This window comes from Ursus arctos, unplaced genomic scaffold, assembly GCF_023065955.2.
Source record: "Ursus arctos isolate Adak ecotype North America unplaced genomic scaffold, UrsArc2.0 scaffold_15, whole genome shotgun sequence".
In the NCBI taxonomy this organism is placed as follows: domain Eukaryota; kingdom Metazoa; phylum Chordata; class Mammalia; order Carnivora; family Ursidae; genus Ursus; species Ursus arctos.
In genome coordinates, this window is record NW_026622819.1 from 26,134,641 (window position 1) to 26,150,635 (window position 15,995).

The window sequence follows — 15,995 nt, forward strand, 5'->3', positions numbered from 1 at the left end:
GTTGGCGGCTGGGGGCAGCCTGTGGAAAGACTAGTCTCTATAGGAACCTGATGATGGATTTTTGAGCCCAGGAGCCAGGGAGTTGGTCACATATGAGATAAATAATGAGATCTAAAACATTTCCAAAGCATTACATCATCCAGATTGAAAGAGAGGTCAGCATTTTTTGAGAGAGCCATTTATAGCTAAGGCATGGGAAGGAGATGGAAACATAATACATTTGGTTGCTGGAAATTCTTCATTTGTTCATTTGGTCAGAAAGTCATTCCTGTCTTCCAGGCTCCAGCTGACATTATCCCTGCACTCAGAGTTTACACTTTGGCAGGGAGAAGGTATTAATCATCAACGAATGTACAACTGCAAATAATTAAATACGCACGTGCGTGTGCAGACACATTTTTAAGAAAATGGAGGCTGCACATCAGTCACTTTCTATACGTTCTTTTACTGAATTCTTTTAATTGTAGTGGATTTTTATCTCTATAATTAAGAGTTCTGGCCATGATGACAACCAAATGCCTCTGTAGCTGAGGAAATTATGTGAAACGTCTATTACACGGCCCAGGCGTGGGCTTTCTTGTGATGTCCGCCTGTGGGCTGCTGGTACATGGCTGAGTCCATGAAAGCAATGTAGGGGGTCAGAATATGACCCCCACCCTGACCTCCGGCTATACAGCCCCACTTGCCCTTGCTGATTTTGGAACTGAGCCCAGTTCTATACTGGGCTCTCTTTCCCCCACTGTGATTGTCCTGAATAAAACCTTTGTGGAGGGGTCTCCCTCCCCTCTCTCATGCCTGGAGTGACAGAATGAACCTCTGTATTCACCAGAGATGACTCTGAACTCTTACCAGCCCAGAGACACAATGACAGCGATCTGCATAACAAGCTGTACCAACCAACCCTTGTCTTCCATCAGATTCCCCCCTGTATTTACCTTCCCACAGTTTCCGGGAGCTCAAACTCCTTTACTTTTGTCGATCACATCTCCAAACTTCATCGCTCTTTGGTAAACAGCGTGTATATGCTCTCAAGCCTAATCACTTCTTTGGGTTTTCATTTCTTTTATATCAAGGATTCCATGTACACATAAAATTATTAACACCAAATAAAATTTGGGTGCCTTTTCTCCTGTTAATCCATCTTTTATCAGTTTAATTTCCAGGGCCCCAGGCACAGAACTTAAGAGGGTAGAAGAGGTTTTATTTTTCTCCCTTACAGTTTAACAAGGGTAAAAATCAGCATGGAATGAGGAAGGAAAAGGAATAGGCTAGATCTCTGAAAGGGATTACCATCTATTGAATCAATATCACTTGTGAGGATGATGTGGTTTGAAGTTTGGGTCCAAGAGCCAATGGTCAAGAAAGAATTTTTGAGACATTCTCAGTGCAAAAAGTGGTTTTATTAAAGCACGAGACAGGACCCGTGGGCAGAAAAAGCTGCATCATAAGTGTGAGGAGTGCCTGATTATATAAGGTTTTATCTATCCTATGTAGGGGACGGTGACGTTAGAGCTCCAGGAAATCAGTCTACAGGTTCCTGGAGGTCTGACTATTATTAAGATTGTGCTTTTCTTGTAAATTCTTGGGTAGTCATGAGCGCCCGAAGAATGTCACATATACACTGCCTTTGGGGGTGGGGGTTGTGGAGTGTCAGTGTGCGTTCTGCCCTCAGCTAGCCTTCTGTTATCTCATCTTTGTCATCTGCGTTGTCAATAGGGGACTCTTCTAAACCTGGTCTACTAGAATACACAAGATCGATAATCTTTGAGTACTCATGTTCTGGCATCGAAGTATGATGGTCAGGCTCAGGCACAAGGGTAGCAGGGTTTAAAGTTGGACAGGTTTTAAGCATTATTTCAGGTGTGTCTGAAAGCATAGCCTGGTATTTCATAAGTCAGCCGCCCGGCATCCATTGGTGACCTTTGGTCTCTAGAACACTTTGGACCCAATGTGAAGTCATCAGTTACCATCGGCAAGGATTGTCCCACAGTTAAGTTGCAAAGTTTCTTCTACAGTCATTGCTCAAAGACAAGCCAGCCAACCCTGTGTAACATTCTCAAGTGACTTCAGAAAACAGCCCACCAGTCCTGCTTCATTTCCTCGTTTCTGGGTCAGAATTCCCAAAGCTTGGGATGCCTGGGTGGCACAGCGGTTAAGCGTCTGCCTTCCGCTCAGGGCGTGATCCCGGTGTTATGGGATCGAGCCCCACATCAGGCTCCTCAGCTATGAGCCTGCTTCTTCCTCTCCCACTCCCCCTGCCTGTGTTCCCTCTCACTGGCTGTCTCTATCTCTGTCGAATAAATAAATAAAATCTTTTTTTAAAAAATTAAAAAAAAAAAAAGAATTCCCAAAGCTTGTCCCTGTTTTTCTGCTACATATATAAAGTGAAAGTTTTTTCTAAATTGGGGAAAGCCAAAGCTGCGGCTGACAAAAGATTAGCTTTTAATGTTTGAAAGGCCACCTGCTGGGCTTTACTCCAGAGTAAAGTTTCTTCCGCAGAGTCTTTAATTGAATCATACAATGGTTTATCTAAGAGGAATGTAGGAATGTAGGAATCCACAGGAGGCAAAAATCTGTCATCCCTAGCAAAGCACAGAGTTGTTTTCTTGTAGCTGGGGTCCAAGGTCTAATATAGCCCTCTTTCTACTCAGTAGACAGGGTACAGGTGTCCCGGTGTTAATTCATATCCCAAATATTGTACCTTTTGTTTAGATATTTGTGCTTTTTTAAGGGGAGATGTGATGCCCTCTGTCTGCTAAGAAATTAAGTCAAGTTATAGAATTACTACCAGACATTTCTTTAGTGAGACCACAGACTAAATATCACCCACATATTGAATTATAGTTCCTTGAGGCCAGGAGATATAACAGAGGTATTTACTAAATGCAGCCCCGAACAGGTGAGGACTGTCTCTAAATCCCTGCGCAAGACTGTCCAGGTTCATTGAGCAGCCTGGGGGCTTGACGGTGAGGCCCGTTCAAAGCAAGTACGGGCTGTTTGTGAAAGGAATGTGAAAGCATGCAGTATCTTCCTGAAGTGCTGTAAGCCAGCTGGCGTCTCCCGGGACCTAGGTGAGGAGAGCAGATGGATTCGGCACCGTGACGTGAATAGGCACGATTCAGCTCCTGAATCTTGGACCATTCAATATCCTCCATTTGGCTTTTCTTCCTGGTAAAATTGGAGTGCTTTAAGCAGATTGACAGGCTTTAAAATACCATGTTTAAGAAACTTATCAATAAGTGGCTGTAACTCAGCTTTTGCCTCAGGTTTTAAGGGATATTGCTTTTTTGAGGTGTAGTGGTTGGGTCCTGTAAGGCCATTTTAACTGGCCGGGCTTTAGGAGCCCATCCCAGGACATCACCATCCCAGACTGTGGATCTACCCCCTTCCAGATATTAGAAGGGGTTCCAGAGCAAGGTTTTAATTCCCCAGGTGTTAAAGAGAACAGCTGTCTTGTTCCTTAGTAAAAGCAAACCTGCTCCCTAGTTTATACATGAAATCTCATCTAACTAATGGAATGGGACAAGATGGAAGGACTAGAAAAACATGAGTAACCCAACTGGCTTTTCTGCTTACAGGTGAAAGGTATTGTCTGGCAACACGTTTTAGTTTCCTCTTCTATGCCAACAATTTCATGGTTAGAAAGACTAATAGGGCCTGAGGGCTGAATAAGAAGAGAGTAAGTGGCTCTTGTTTCCATAAAGAAATTGATAAACTTGCCTCCCACACGCAGGGTAACCTGGGACTCAGTCTTGATGTCAAAGGAGCCAACCAGCTCAGGGCCCCCCGTCATGCCGGATCCACTGGTTCCTGCTCTCAGGTGGGGAAGTGAGTTCCTGTCTTCCTCTCTCTCTGGAGATGAGGACAGTCTCTCTTCCAATCTCCTTTTTTCTTACAGACAGGACATGGCCCTGGTGGAGAGCATTTGTTTGGACATTCTTTGTTCCAATGTCCAATTTGGCTACGCCCTTAGTGCGGGGTCTTACCTGGTCCTCTGTCTGATGGCGGCTTTTCGCTGGCTCCCGATTACGCTGGTGTTGTGGAGAATAGAGGCGGCAAATATTAGAGCCTGTAATTCAGCTCTCCGGTCCTTTTTCTGCTATAGGCCATACCTCTATTATTAAAGACTTCAGTATCTACCTCTGGTAGCACTGGGTCGGGGTTTGAGGGCCTAAAGCCATTTTAGTCAGTTTTCACCCGATGTCAGGTGCCGACTGACTTTTAAAATGCAGGTTTAGTATAGTTGTTCCCTTAGGTGAGATTGGGTCCAGAAATGCATATTTATGGATGGCTTCTATCCAATGACCCTGAAATAGAGATGGACTCTCCTTAGCTCTTTGAGTGGCTTCCTGAATTTTATCAAAGTTTACAGGCTTCGAGAATCCTTTTTTCATTCCTTCTATTAAACAAATGATCATATGGTCTCATCTTTCCCTTCCCTGTCTATCTTCTTTGTAATGCCGTGAGGTTCAGTATGGGAAATAGCAGTTCTCCCTACTCGATAATGATCTCCATCTCTGGTGACTTGCTTATTGGCAAATTCTTTGTTTTTTTTTTAAAGATTTTATTTATTTAACAGAAAGAGAGAGAGAGCACAAGCAGGGGGAGCAGCAGGCAGAGGGAGAGGCAGAAGCAGGCTCCCCACGGAGCAGAGAGCCAGATGTGGGACTCGATCCCAGGACCCTGGGATCATGACCTGAGCCGAAGTCAGATGCTTAACTGACTGAGCCATGCAGGCTCCACTCATGGGCAAACTCTTGAGCGCCTGCCCAGATATGGCTCTTTTTCTCAGGGGGGCGATAATAAGTCATATATTGTATATATTTTGCCAGGTCAAATCAAATCTAATAGATAATTGTTGGAAGCCCTCAATAAATTGAGAAGGGTTTTCAGAACATTGTTCTAGTTGTTTTATCTGAGCCAGGTCTGCCATGGAGAATGGGACATGGGTTCTAATTGTGCCTATTTCTCCATTAGCCGCCTCCCTAAGAGGATGCAATCCTGATTTAGGTGGAATCCCTGCAAGACGGGGAGTTCTGCTCCTGGTTTGTCCAGCTGGGCTGGAAGCAGAGGGGTCTTGGGGTTTATACGGAGGAGGGATAGCAACAGACACAGTGTCCTCTTTGTTTGGACTGGCCGGTGATTCCTCTAGTAGCCCAGTTGTATTATGAGTACACAGGAACGGTCCTGTTTAGACAATCACCATCCAATATGTCCAGAGGGGCTTATTAACCTGGCTGGTGATTAGACACTTTCTGTAAGAGGCTCTTCGTTCAGGGTCTTGATTTAGGGCCATGAAGGCCTGGACATAGGATACCTCAGTCCATTTGCCCTGTTTTTTGCAGAAGAGATCTAACTGATAAATTGTATGGAAGCTTAATGTCCCATTAGTAGGCCGTTTTTCCTCATCTCCTAAGGAGTACAGAGGCCATGCAATGTTACAGAAGAAGATCAGTTTTTTATTTCTTAAATCTTGCTATCTGAATTGATTCTACCAGGTTAAAAGACATCCCAAGGAAGAAGCCTTGGGACTGAAGGAGATCCCATGTTCCTAGAAAAGTAGAGAAGGCCATTACCAAAATAAATCCCCCTCCCTCCCTTTCCCCCCGCCGACTCACAGGTGGCGTTCTATGCAGGATATATCAGAGGTTCACGGTGTCAAAGTGACCAGAGGTGTCCCTCTAAGAAGTCGCTATGAACACCACCTTGCCTTATAGGAGGGATGCTGGTGTCCTTCCACTTCCCCATTGTATCCTAGGCTACAAACGGGTGCCGGTGAATGGACCCAAATGCCATGCCTTGCTGTGAAGAACCTGCCATTTTTAACCCATGGAAAACACTAAAAATGCTTCACAAGGGGAAATTACCCAATTCTATAATTTAAGTGGTTAGTAGGGGATATTGACAAAAACCAGTAAAGATAGAAATCCACCATGATCTAAGCCACATTCCAACACATGTAGTCCTTATAGCCAACTTCCCTAGGAAGCCCTGGTCCCCAGTTGGGTTTTAATTCAATCGGATACTGGTTTTCGCCAGCTCTGGGCAGAGATTTTGGGGCCAAAACTGGCTAGATCAGAGATGTGAAGGAGATCGTATTAGACCAATGAGGAGGAAACCTCACACGGGAGTCTTAAGATTGGCAGCCATGCTAGTGACTTAGGTGGTGGATCCATGCCCAAGACAGAGAACTTTGTATAAGGACACGAATAAAGAGAGGACATCAAGTTTCCAAGTCTTATTACCATTCTGGCCAGGGTACTAACTTCCAGTCAAAAGGCAAGCTTTTGGTCTTCCCCATAGTGTACCCACGGGCTAGAGGATTGCAGCCTGAGCAATCGATATGAAAGTGTTCCAGTGAGACTGGACTCCTTGAGAAGCCCCTGAAATGAAAGTAAAGGAAGAGAAGAGGAAGTACTCATCAAGTTTGCACCAAGGCTCGGAGTCTAGATGAGAAGCCTCAAGCTCCATGCTGAGTGCCAAAATGATGTGACTTGAAGTTTGGGTCTAAGAGTGAAAGGTCAAGAAAGAATTTTTGAGATGTTTGCAGTGCAAAAAGGTGGTTTTATTAAAGCACAGGGACAGGATGTGTAGGCAGGAAAAGCTGCATTGTAAATGTGCGCAGTGACTGATTATTTAAGTTATTTGTTTATCCTGTGGACGGTTGGGTGACATTAGGCCTCCAGGAAATTGAGTCTATAGGTTCCTGGAGGTCTGGCTACTATTAAGATTGGGTTTTTCTTGTAAATCTATAAGACAGTTAAAAACGGATGGAGTTTTAGGTCATGCATGACTGCGATCTTTATCAGTTGACCATTTGTTTGTCCTTTCTCTGTTCTTGGGCAGTCATGAGTGCCGGAAGAATGTCACATATATTCCGCCTTTTGGGGGTGTGGTTTGTGGAGTCTCAGTGTGCCCTTTGCCCTCAGCTTGCCTTTTGTTATCTCATCATGGAGAGAAGGGTTTTCCTGCGTAAGGATAGAATGGTTGTTTGCAAACTGGATTCTTTCTTAAAAGTAATGTGGGAATTTGAATGTGGGAATTACTGCCCTAAAGTATATACTCTTGGCATTTGAACTTTTTTAAAGGTTTTATTTTATTTTGTTTTATTTTATTTTATTTTATTTATTTGACAGAGAGCACAAGCAGGGGGGAGCAGCAGGCAGTGGGAGAGGCAGAAGCAGGCTTCTGCTGAGCAAAGAGCCTGATGTGGGGCTCGACCCCAGGACCCTGGGATCATGACCTGAGCCAAAGGCAGACGCTTAACCAAGGTGCCCCTTGGCATTTGAACTTTTGACCCACATGGTAAAATGGGTCCGTCACAAAATATACATCCCCAGCATCTGTCTGTTTCTACTTATTAAGGTGATGGTTATTCCTAGGGTCATCATGGATGACTTTTTGTATAATTTTTTTGTCTGCCAGGGTCCCCCTATTTGTGTCCTGCGGGTAGGGCCTGCCTTCTTCATGTCTCAGTGACTGCCACATATTGTTTACCCAGTGGCCACCACCATTGACTACCACTGCTCAGTCACCACACCAGCGTGAGGGCCCCCCACGACTTTATTAGGACAAGAGATGCTCTTATCTAAGCCCCTCTGTTCCAGGCCTTGGTTTTGGAGGGAAACACTCACTACAGTTTGTGAGGGAAGGTTCTACACAAACAGGCTTTCTGGCTTGCTGACCACAGCTGTGAAGTCAGCTCCCAAATGCCATTCCCAGCTGCTGCTCTAACTTGACCACAGGCCACATGGCAACTGGCGAACCCAGTAGGGAGCCAAGCCACTCTCGGCAGCTCATCTGTGAATCTTATTCTTCTTGTATTACAGGAACATCTGCAAGGTTCATTTTACCCTGCAGAGTAAGGAAAAGGAAAAATGCCACATACTGGCTTGCTTGTTAGGAATGAAAGACTTTCCATTGAGCTGGGCCATTTGTTTCCCAATAGCAATGCAAATGAAATCATTCTGCAGCTGGGCTCCCCCCAAAGCCAGATTCCCCGGGCTCAGAGACCAGGCTGTCTGGGCCTGTCCCATCTTGGCACCTAGGAGGGTTTAAGGTCAAGCATGCTGGGCAGTTGGCTCTTCTGAGACCCCTCAACACAGAAGGTGGGATTTAAAGTGAAGTAGGAGAGATGTGGAGTCTAAAGAACTCCTAGACTGAAAACTTTGCAAAACCCTGAAGTAGGTAACAAGCTTACCAAGAGCACGTCCCTTCGCATCTTCGGGAATAAAGGACCCGCTCTGTCCTCCCTCGAGAGGCAACACCAGTCCACTCGAAATTCATTGCTACACCACAGCCTTCGTCTTTTGTTCTCCTCTAGGGGTTTTCATTGGGGTTTCTGAATTTTATTATACATGCCCATCTCTGTAGAAAATCATGAAAACCATAACAAACCAGGTTTGAGATGTCCAGAGACAGAAACTAGTTGGTGGGAAATTAGCAGAGTCCTCAGATGGGTAAAATTCTAAGTGGAGGATTTGGTTCTCACTGATGCATGGGCCAAAGGGAAGGTTCTGTTCTGGTATATGCTGCATAATGCATCATACACATTTATAAAGGCACCTGAATTGTGTCCTGCAAAAAGATAATTGAAGTCCTAACCCCCTGTACCTGTGAATGTGACCTTATTTAGAAATGGGGTCTTTGCAGATATAATTAAGATGTCAGTTAAGATGAAGTCACACTTACATTCTTTCTCGTATTGAAGTTGGGCAGGCCCTAACTCCATGATCGATGGCCTTTTCAAAAGAAGGAAGCGGGGACACAGACACACCTGGAGGAGGTCATGTGATGACAGAGGCCAAAATTAGAATAGGGCAGCCACAAGCCAAGCAGTGCCATGGCCGATGGCAGTACCCAAAGCTAGGAAGAGGTGAAGACCTTGGATTCTACCCAGAGTATCAGACGAAGCATGGCCTTGCCGACACCTCGATTTTGAATCTCGAGCCCCCAGAACTGTGAGAGAACGCGTGTCTGCTGTTTGAAGCTAGCTGGGTCACAGCGCTTTCTACACTAGCCCTAAGCAACTAATACAGCACCCTACTTTTTCTTTTCCTTTCTTCATAAGGAATCACATGAAGTAGAACTGTGTTACGAGGACACAGACCTAAGGCAGTACTAGCAGCAGTGAGAGTACGGAATTACATAGTCTTGTGATGTAGTTTCTGAATATGGGTGAATTTTGGTGGAGTCCAAAGCCTACAGCTTGAGACAGCTTCAGTGCAAAATGGTGGGTTTTTATTTAAGTACAGGGACAGGACCGTGGTCAGAAAGAGCGGTTGCTGCCTGCTGCCCCAGGATTGCGAGAGGCAACTCATTATATACTTTGGGGTGGGGGAAAATAAAGATAAGGGAAGTTCCAAAAGGATTTTCATCCGCTAAAGAAGACTCACCAGATCCTGGAGGCTTGCTCTTGTCAACCCAAGGTTGTTTTTCCCTCTAGCAAGGCATTAACATTAGGACAGTTGGGAGTTTCGTGGAGGAAGGTTCTACTCTGCCTGCCGCAAGTGTTTGTCAAAGGGCTGCAGGTTATAAGGACATTTAATTTTATCTACATTTCCTTCTGCCTTTGTTTCCCACGGCATATTCCACTGAACAATTTTGACCCTTAAATCTTTAAGGTTGCTGAAGATGGAAGGTCTTATCTTCTGTAACTTCTTCCTGCTGAATAGGGGCATAGAGATGTCCCTACCTAAGGGTCAACATTGGTCAGTTGGGACACTTACATATAGGAGTTACCAAAGGCAGAGGCAGCCCGTCCGAGGTCAACAACATGTATACAACAACCTCACTCCCTGAGTAGAAAGGATCATCTGTCAGCTGGAGGTCATGACAGTGAAGGAGTCTCGGCACCAGGCAGGGGACCACCGGAAAAGACAATAAAGGAAGTTAATATTATAAAGAGAAAGAGAAGCTTTAAATAAAAAGACCTTTGATAATTAATCAAAATTTTCCTCCAGTCCTTTATTGTTGTTGGAAGAGACATTTGAGGTCTTCCACGGGTTCACAGGAATAAGAAAGTGTGTTAGTCTGCTCGTTGGTTTCCCGTGAAGGAGATCCAGGTTTTATTCTAGATATATGAGCCCACGAGGAGTGCCCCTCTAATTTTATTGCAGTGGGAGGATATAATATGACCCGGTAGGGGCCCTTGCATTTTGGAGTTAAATCCCCTGCTCTGTTAGACTACTAATCCTTTCAATAAAATGGTTTATAGGGGGTGGATTACTAGTGACAGATCAGGTTTAGGGAGGATATGGTTTGCATATTCGTTTAGAGATTTATGAATTAACCAGGCCTCAGGTAAATAATTTAACAGAGCATTATAGTCTCCATCTATTGGTAGGTCTACGGTGAGAAAAGGTTTTCCATATAGTAACTCAAAAGGACTTAACCTTATCGGTTGTTTTGGGGCAATCTCCCTTCTAAGAAGCCCTACCGGTAAAAGAGTAATCCAGTTTTCTTCAGTCTCGATGCTTAAAATCTAGTATCTACAAAAATGTGTTATTGAAACATTTTCTCTCTATACTAACCCTCATTTTTAATCAGCGATAGCCAAATCAGGACTAATTTATTTGTATAACAAGTCCAATTTTAACAAACTTGGCCTATGATTTACATAAGCTCAGCAAGAATAGTGAGAGATCATACAGATCTTTTAGGATTTGCTTTGCTGGAACTTTTTAAAAAGGAATCTCTACGTAGAACTTTAGTAGCCTCTCTAGGCCTGAAGCCAAGTCAAGTACTTGCCATCAGAGATGCCTGCAATACCTGTAGATCTGGGCAAATTCCTCTTCTCGAGATCCCCAAAGTATCCAGACGTTCCTATACCTGCCAGGAAGTGACATTCTTTACTCACCTGGTGAGGTGGCTGGGAACTCTGTAAGCCAGGTATCAGGCCAACGTTTCCAAGGGGCTCTATTGGCTCCATGCTTCATAAAGTCAAACTTAGTTCCTTAAAGCTGTAGGGTCATATCTGAGTCTATGCATGTCTCTCAAATATGACATTCCAGTCAAGGCCTTGGTAAAATAACCAATGTTTCCAATGGTGTCCTGTTATAAGGAGAACACATTATTATTGAATTTAGGCCAATGACTGTAATTGCCATGGAAGAAAGAATATTTACTGAGATCTTTTGAATTTCACAGGGTTCAGGTAGAGAGAAAATTAAATGCTTCAATCCGGGGACACCTGGGTGGCTCAGTCAGTTGGGCAGCTGCCTTCAGCTCAGGTGATGATCCCAGAGTCCTGGGATTGAGCCCCATGTCGCTCTCCCTGTTCAGTGGGGAGCCTATTTCTCCCTCTCCTTCTTCCACTTCCCCTGCTTCTGCTTGAGTGCTCTCTCTCTCTCTGTCAAATAAATAAATAATATCTTTTTAAAAACATTCTTCAATCTGTTCACAGAGAAATACTTTATTATTTCTGTACATCACTGCTATCTTAAGAGAAAGTTCCCTTAGGCTAGAAGAGCAAATATTAGAGAAACAGCAATGCTTCAAACAAGAGTCATAAACTATACTCTTCCTTAATTTAGTTAGTCCGGAAATTCTTACCCATTTCAGTTTTATGATCATAAAGATATTGAATATCTGTATTTGTCCTAAAAGTCCTTTTTATGATTCCCCTCAAAGAGCAAACATGTTTTGCAAGAGAATAAGAACAATAACTATATGGGGCACCTGGGTGGCGCAGTCGTTAAGCGTCTGCCTTCCGCTCAGGGCGTGATCCTGGCGTTCTGGGATCGAGCCCCACATCGGGCTCCTCGGCTGGGAGCCTGCTTCTTCCTCTCCCACTCCCCTGCTGTGTTCCCTCTCTCGCTGGCTGTCTCTCTGTCACATAAATAAATAAAATCTTTAAAAAAAAAAAAAGAACAATAACTATAAATGAAAAACTAAAAAATGGACATGGTTAAAGATCTGATGAGAGATTACAGCATAGCTGGCAAGGAAATCTGGTTATTCCTGTGACGCATAACACTTCAATAATGGGAACATTAAGTAATGGCCTTAGGCCAGAACATATTAAAACTTTAGGAACTGCATATCCATATCATCTCTAGAGTACTTACAGTACTTACCCGGGCAATACAACCTAAGGCTTATTTGTTTAACAATGTGTCCAGACTAACTTAACATACCAAAATAAAAAGGCTTAATGAGTTAGAGAGACTTCATTTACAACTCAAATCTTAGGAAGTTTTAAAGCACATGCCTGAATATTAAAATTTTTTATTTAACCCAGGTGACAATAAGTGATTCCAAAGGCAAATATGCAGTTATAGTTGTTAGCAAAACATAGCTCTTTAATGTTGAGAAGTTTTAACCAAGTAATCAAAAACCTGGTAAAGACAAAACATAGAAAGTGGTTTTCTGGGCAGACAAAAGAGAAAAAAACCTTTGCTTACATCTTATCAAGAGCAGACCAACAATTAAAGAAAACTTTGTCTTTTGAACAGAGAGCAGAATTTCGCACTCTTAGAAACCTTAGTCTCCAGGGAAGACTAAGTAGTAGCCAATTGTGAACAGTTACACCAGAATTCTTCAGATGGCAGATTTATGAATCTATTAAGCACAAAACAAGTTTCCCAACAGATATAAATATCCTTAGTTTCTTTGCAATAAGAAGTCAAAAGCACAAACCTACGTTCAGTAATCAAAGATTTAGCACTTTATCCCGTTTGTAAAAGACCTGGATGTCCAATGAATTCAACCCCACATATCATCCAAGCAAAACTTTCTGAGTTTCAGGTTACCAAAGACTTTGAAAGCTGTCTTAACAATTACCCATGAAAACTTCGAGACAGACAATGAGCCTCCATTTTAGTCAACTTTTTACTGAAATTGCAACAGAAATAACATGAGCTTATTTGACCTTCAGTAGATCTTGGTAGAATAAAAGTTTCACATTTAATGCTGATAATTTTAAAGACAGGTCCATGTTAATTAGGCCAACAAACTTAAATTGGTTTAAATACCAAATTATATTCTACTGGATCCTTTTTCAAAAGACAGTTTGTTCCCCATTGTCAATTTGTACCTAAGACACTGATGGGGAAATCTGGAGTGGGTGGTGTTAGGTCCAGGGGGTGCTCTTCTTCTCTTCTTAATAGCGAGGGTGGGAGGAGGAGCCAATGATGCAAGAGGCACTGAAGATGGTCTAGAAGCCAATTATGCAGGCCACACCCAGGGTGATGCAGAAAAGGAAGAGGGAGAGTCAGAAGAAGTGAGGTGCTGCCAGAAGGCAGATGAAAGAGGGTTCCAGGTTCTAGAACTCATTCCCTTGAACAGATGAGCAAACGCCATGTTTTTTCCCATCAACAAGAGGGAATGGGCAGTCCACTTGGGCTGGAGAAGACAGGAATTTCCCAGAAACAAAGGAAATTCCAAAAGCTGCTTGGGACTATTTCTTAAGTCCCCATCCTGAGGTAGGCTAATCAGAGACAGTTGGTTCCAATGATAGCCATTAACCCGGGAAATGAATGAGGGAGCAGCCCCCATGCTCTGCTAGAGTAACCTGGCTCTATTAGGAGGAACCATTGAGTGAGAGAGAGAGAGAGTCAGAGTCCTCTTTGCTACGGATGGCCTGTGTTTCCTCCAGTAACTTGGGTTTATTCGGAGGAGGCCTATTTAGATAATTATCATCCAATATACCATGAGGGAGTTTACTGGTCTGGTTACTACCAAACACCTCCTGCAAGAGGCCTTTAGGTCCAGGTCCTGATTTAGAACCCTGAAAGCCTGGATAGGCCTAGGGTTCCTCAGTCTGTTTGCCTGTTTTCTGAAGAGGAGATCTAACTAATAGATCCTACCAAGGCCATGCAGTACTTTTCTTAACGTTTACAATCCGAATGGTTTCCAGTGGGTTAAACAGCATCCTGAGGGAGGGTCCTTGGGGACTGAAGAGAGACTGTCCATTACCAAGAAACCCACTCCCCGACTCCCAGGTGGCATCACACACACAGGACATGTCAGCGGTTCCTGGTATCAAAGTCATCCAAGGTGTCCCTCGAAGGAAATCGCTATGATCACTGCTTGCCCTAAAGGTCCTATAGGAGCAGGCCTGCCCCCCCCCCATTTCCCCATCACATTCTAGACTATGACGGCTACTGGCGTGTGGACCAAGTATGCCTGTCCATGAAGGCCGCATGCACCTTGGCTTGCCTTGAAAACCACGCAGAACCTGCCGTTTTTAACCCATGGAATACACTAGATCAGTTTTACAAGAGGAAATTTCCCAAATGTGTAACTTTAGTTAGTGGAGGGTGTGGACAGAAAACAGTAAAGATGGAAATCCATCATGATCGAGGCCACATTCCAACACGTGTAGTCTTTAGAGCCAGCCTCCCTAGGAAACGGTCCTCATTTAGGTTTTTATTCCATCGGGTACTTGTTTCAGCTGCTGCCAGTTGAGGTCGCGGGGCCAGACGCGGCTAGACGTCTGGAGGGGATCCCATTAGACCAACGAGGAGGAAACCTCACACGGGAGTCTTAAGATCGGCAGCCGTGCTAGTGACTTAGGTGGCTGTGCCTGTGCCCAGACAGACGACTTTGTATAAGGACAGGCATAATGAGAGGGCATGAAGTTTCTGGGTCTTATTACCATTCTGGCCAGGGTACTAACTTCCAACCAAAAGTCAGGCTTTCTCCTGTCTGTAGAGTAGCCACAGGCTAGAGGATTGCAGCCTGAGCGATCGGCATGCAAGTGTTCCAGTAAGACCGGACTCCTTGAAGGGCCCCTGGAATGCGAGGAAAGGGAGAGGAAAGTACTCAGCAAGTCTGCACCGTGGCTCACAGTCCAGATGAAAAGACTCGAAGGCCCCATGTTGGGAGCCGAATGATGTAGTTTTTGAATATGGGTGATGTGTGGTGGGGTCCGAAGTCGACAGCCAAGAAAGAATTCTGGAAATGCAAAATGGTGTTTTTATTAAACCACAGGGAGAGGACCGTGGGCAGAAAGAGCAGCTGCTGCCTGCTGTCCCAGGACTGTGAGGGGCAACTCATTATATACTTTGGGGTGGCAAGGGGGTGGGGGGAGTAAAGATAAGGGAAGTTCCAAAAGGAGTTTCATCCGCTAAAGAAGACTCACCAGATCCTGGAAGCCTTGTTCTTGTCAACCCAAGGTTGTTTTTCCCTCTGGCAAGGCATTAACATTAGGACAGTTGGGAGTTTCGTGGAGGAAGGTTCTACTCTGCCTGCCTCAAGTGTTTGTCAATGGGCTGCTGGTTATAAGGACATTTAATCTTATCTACATCTCTTTCTGCCTTGGTGTCCCACATTACTTGCCACCCAACGATCAATCATAACATGCACATTTAAAGCAATCATGATGAAATAAACATTGAATTTCTATTATCTCTACAGAAAATAAAATTATAAAATTATTGTCATATGGAAAAGCAATCAAAGAGCACACAGCCAAAAACTGTAGAAGGAAGTACTCAGAAGTATGTCAGACAGTTATTTAATAAAAATAAAATATTAAGACGTCCAAAAAGATGTGTCTGCGTCCTAATCCCCAGAACCCATGAACATTAGCTTATTTGGAAAAGCAGTCCTTTGAGGCGCCTGGGTGGTTCAGTCGGTTAAGCATCTGCCGTCAGCTTGGGTCATGATCCCAGGAATCAAGTCCCACATCAGGCTCCCTGCTCAGCTCCCTGTTTCTCCCTCTCCCTCTGCCCCTCCCCCCTCCTCATCTTTTTTCTCTCTCTCTCTCTCTTTCAAATAAATAAATAAAATCTTAAAAAAGAAAAAAAGGAAAAGGGGTCTTTGCAGATGTGATGAAGTTCAAAACCTTGGGATGTGATCATCCTGGATTATCCAGGTGGACCCTACATCCAATGACAAGCGTCCTTGCCAGAGACACACAGAGGAGACCAACAGAAAAGGAGGAGGCAGGGTGACGTTGGAGGCAGAATTTGGAAAGATGCGGCTGTGAGTCAAGGCAGGCCACAGCATGCCAACAAAGTCGGAAGAGAATCCAGGAAAGGATTCTCCCC

General features: G+C 44.2%; 1 long non-coding RNA gene across 5 annotated transcripts in view; it reads right to left on the reverse strand.

The window, feature by feature from the left end:
• LOC113260870 (uncharacterized) overlaps window positions 1-15,995 on the reverse strand; it is a 35,046-nt gene that overhangs the window by 7,617 nt on the left and 11,434 nt on the right. Inside the window, exons 2-4 of one of the 5 annotated variants that reach the window (XR_007191166.2) lie at window positions 8,201-11,829; window positions 3,987-4,307; window positions 1,382-3,168 (exon numbers count right to left, since the gene is read on the reverse strand). This is a non-coding gene — a long non-coding RNA (uncharacterized LOC113260870). Of the gene's footprint in view, window positions 1-1,381; window positions 11,852-15,995 lie in introns of those variants that run through there. The other 4 variants (XR_008959193.1, XR_008959192.1, XR_008959191.1 and 1 more) reach the window with 4 other exon arrangements.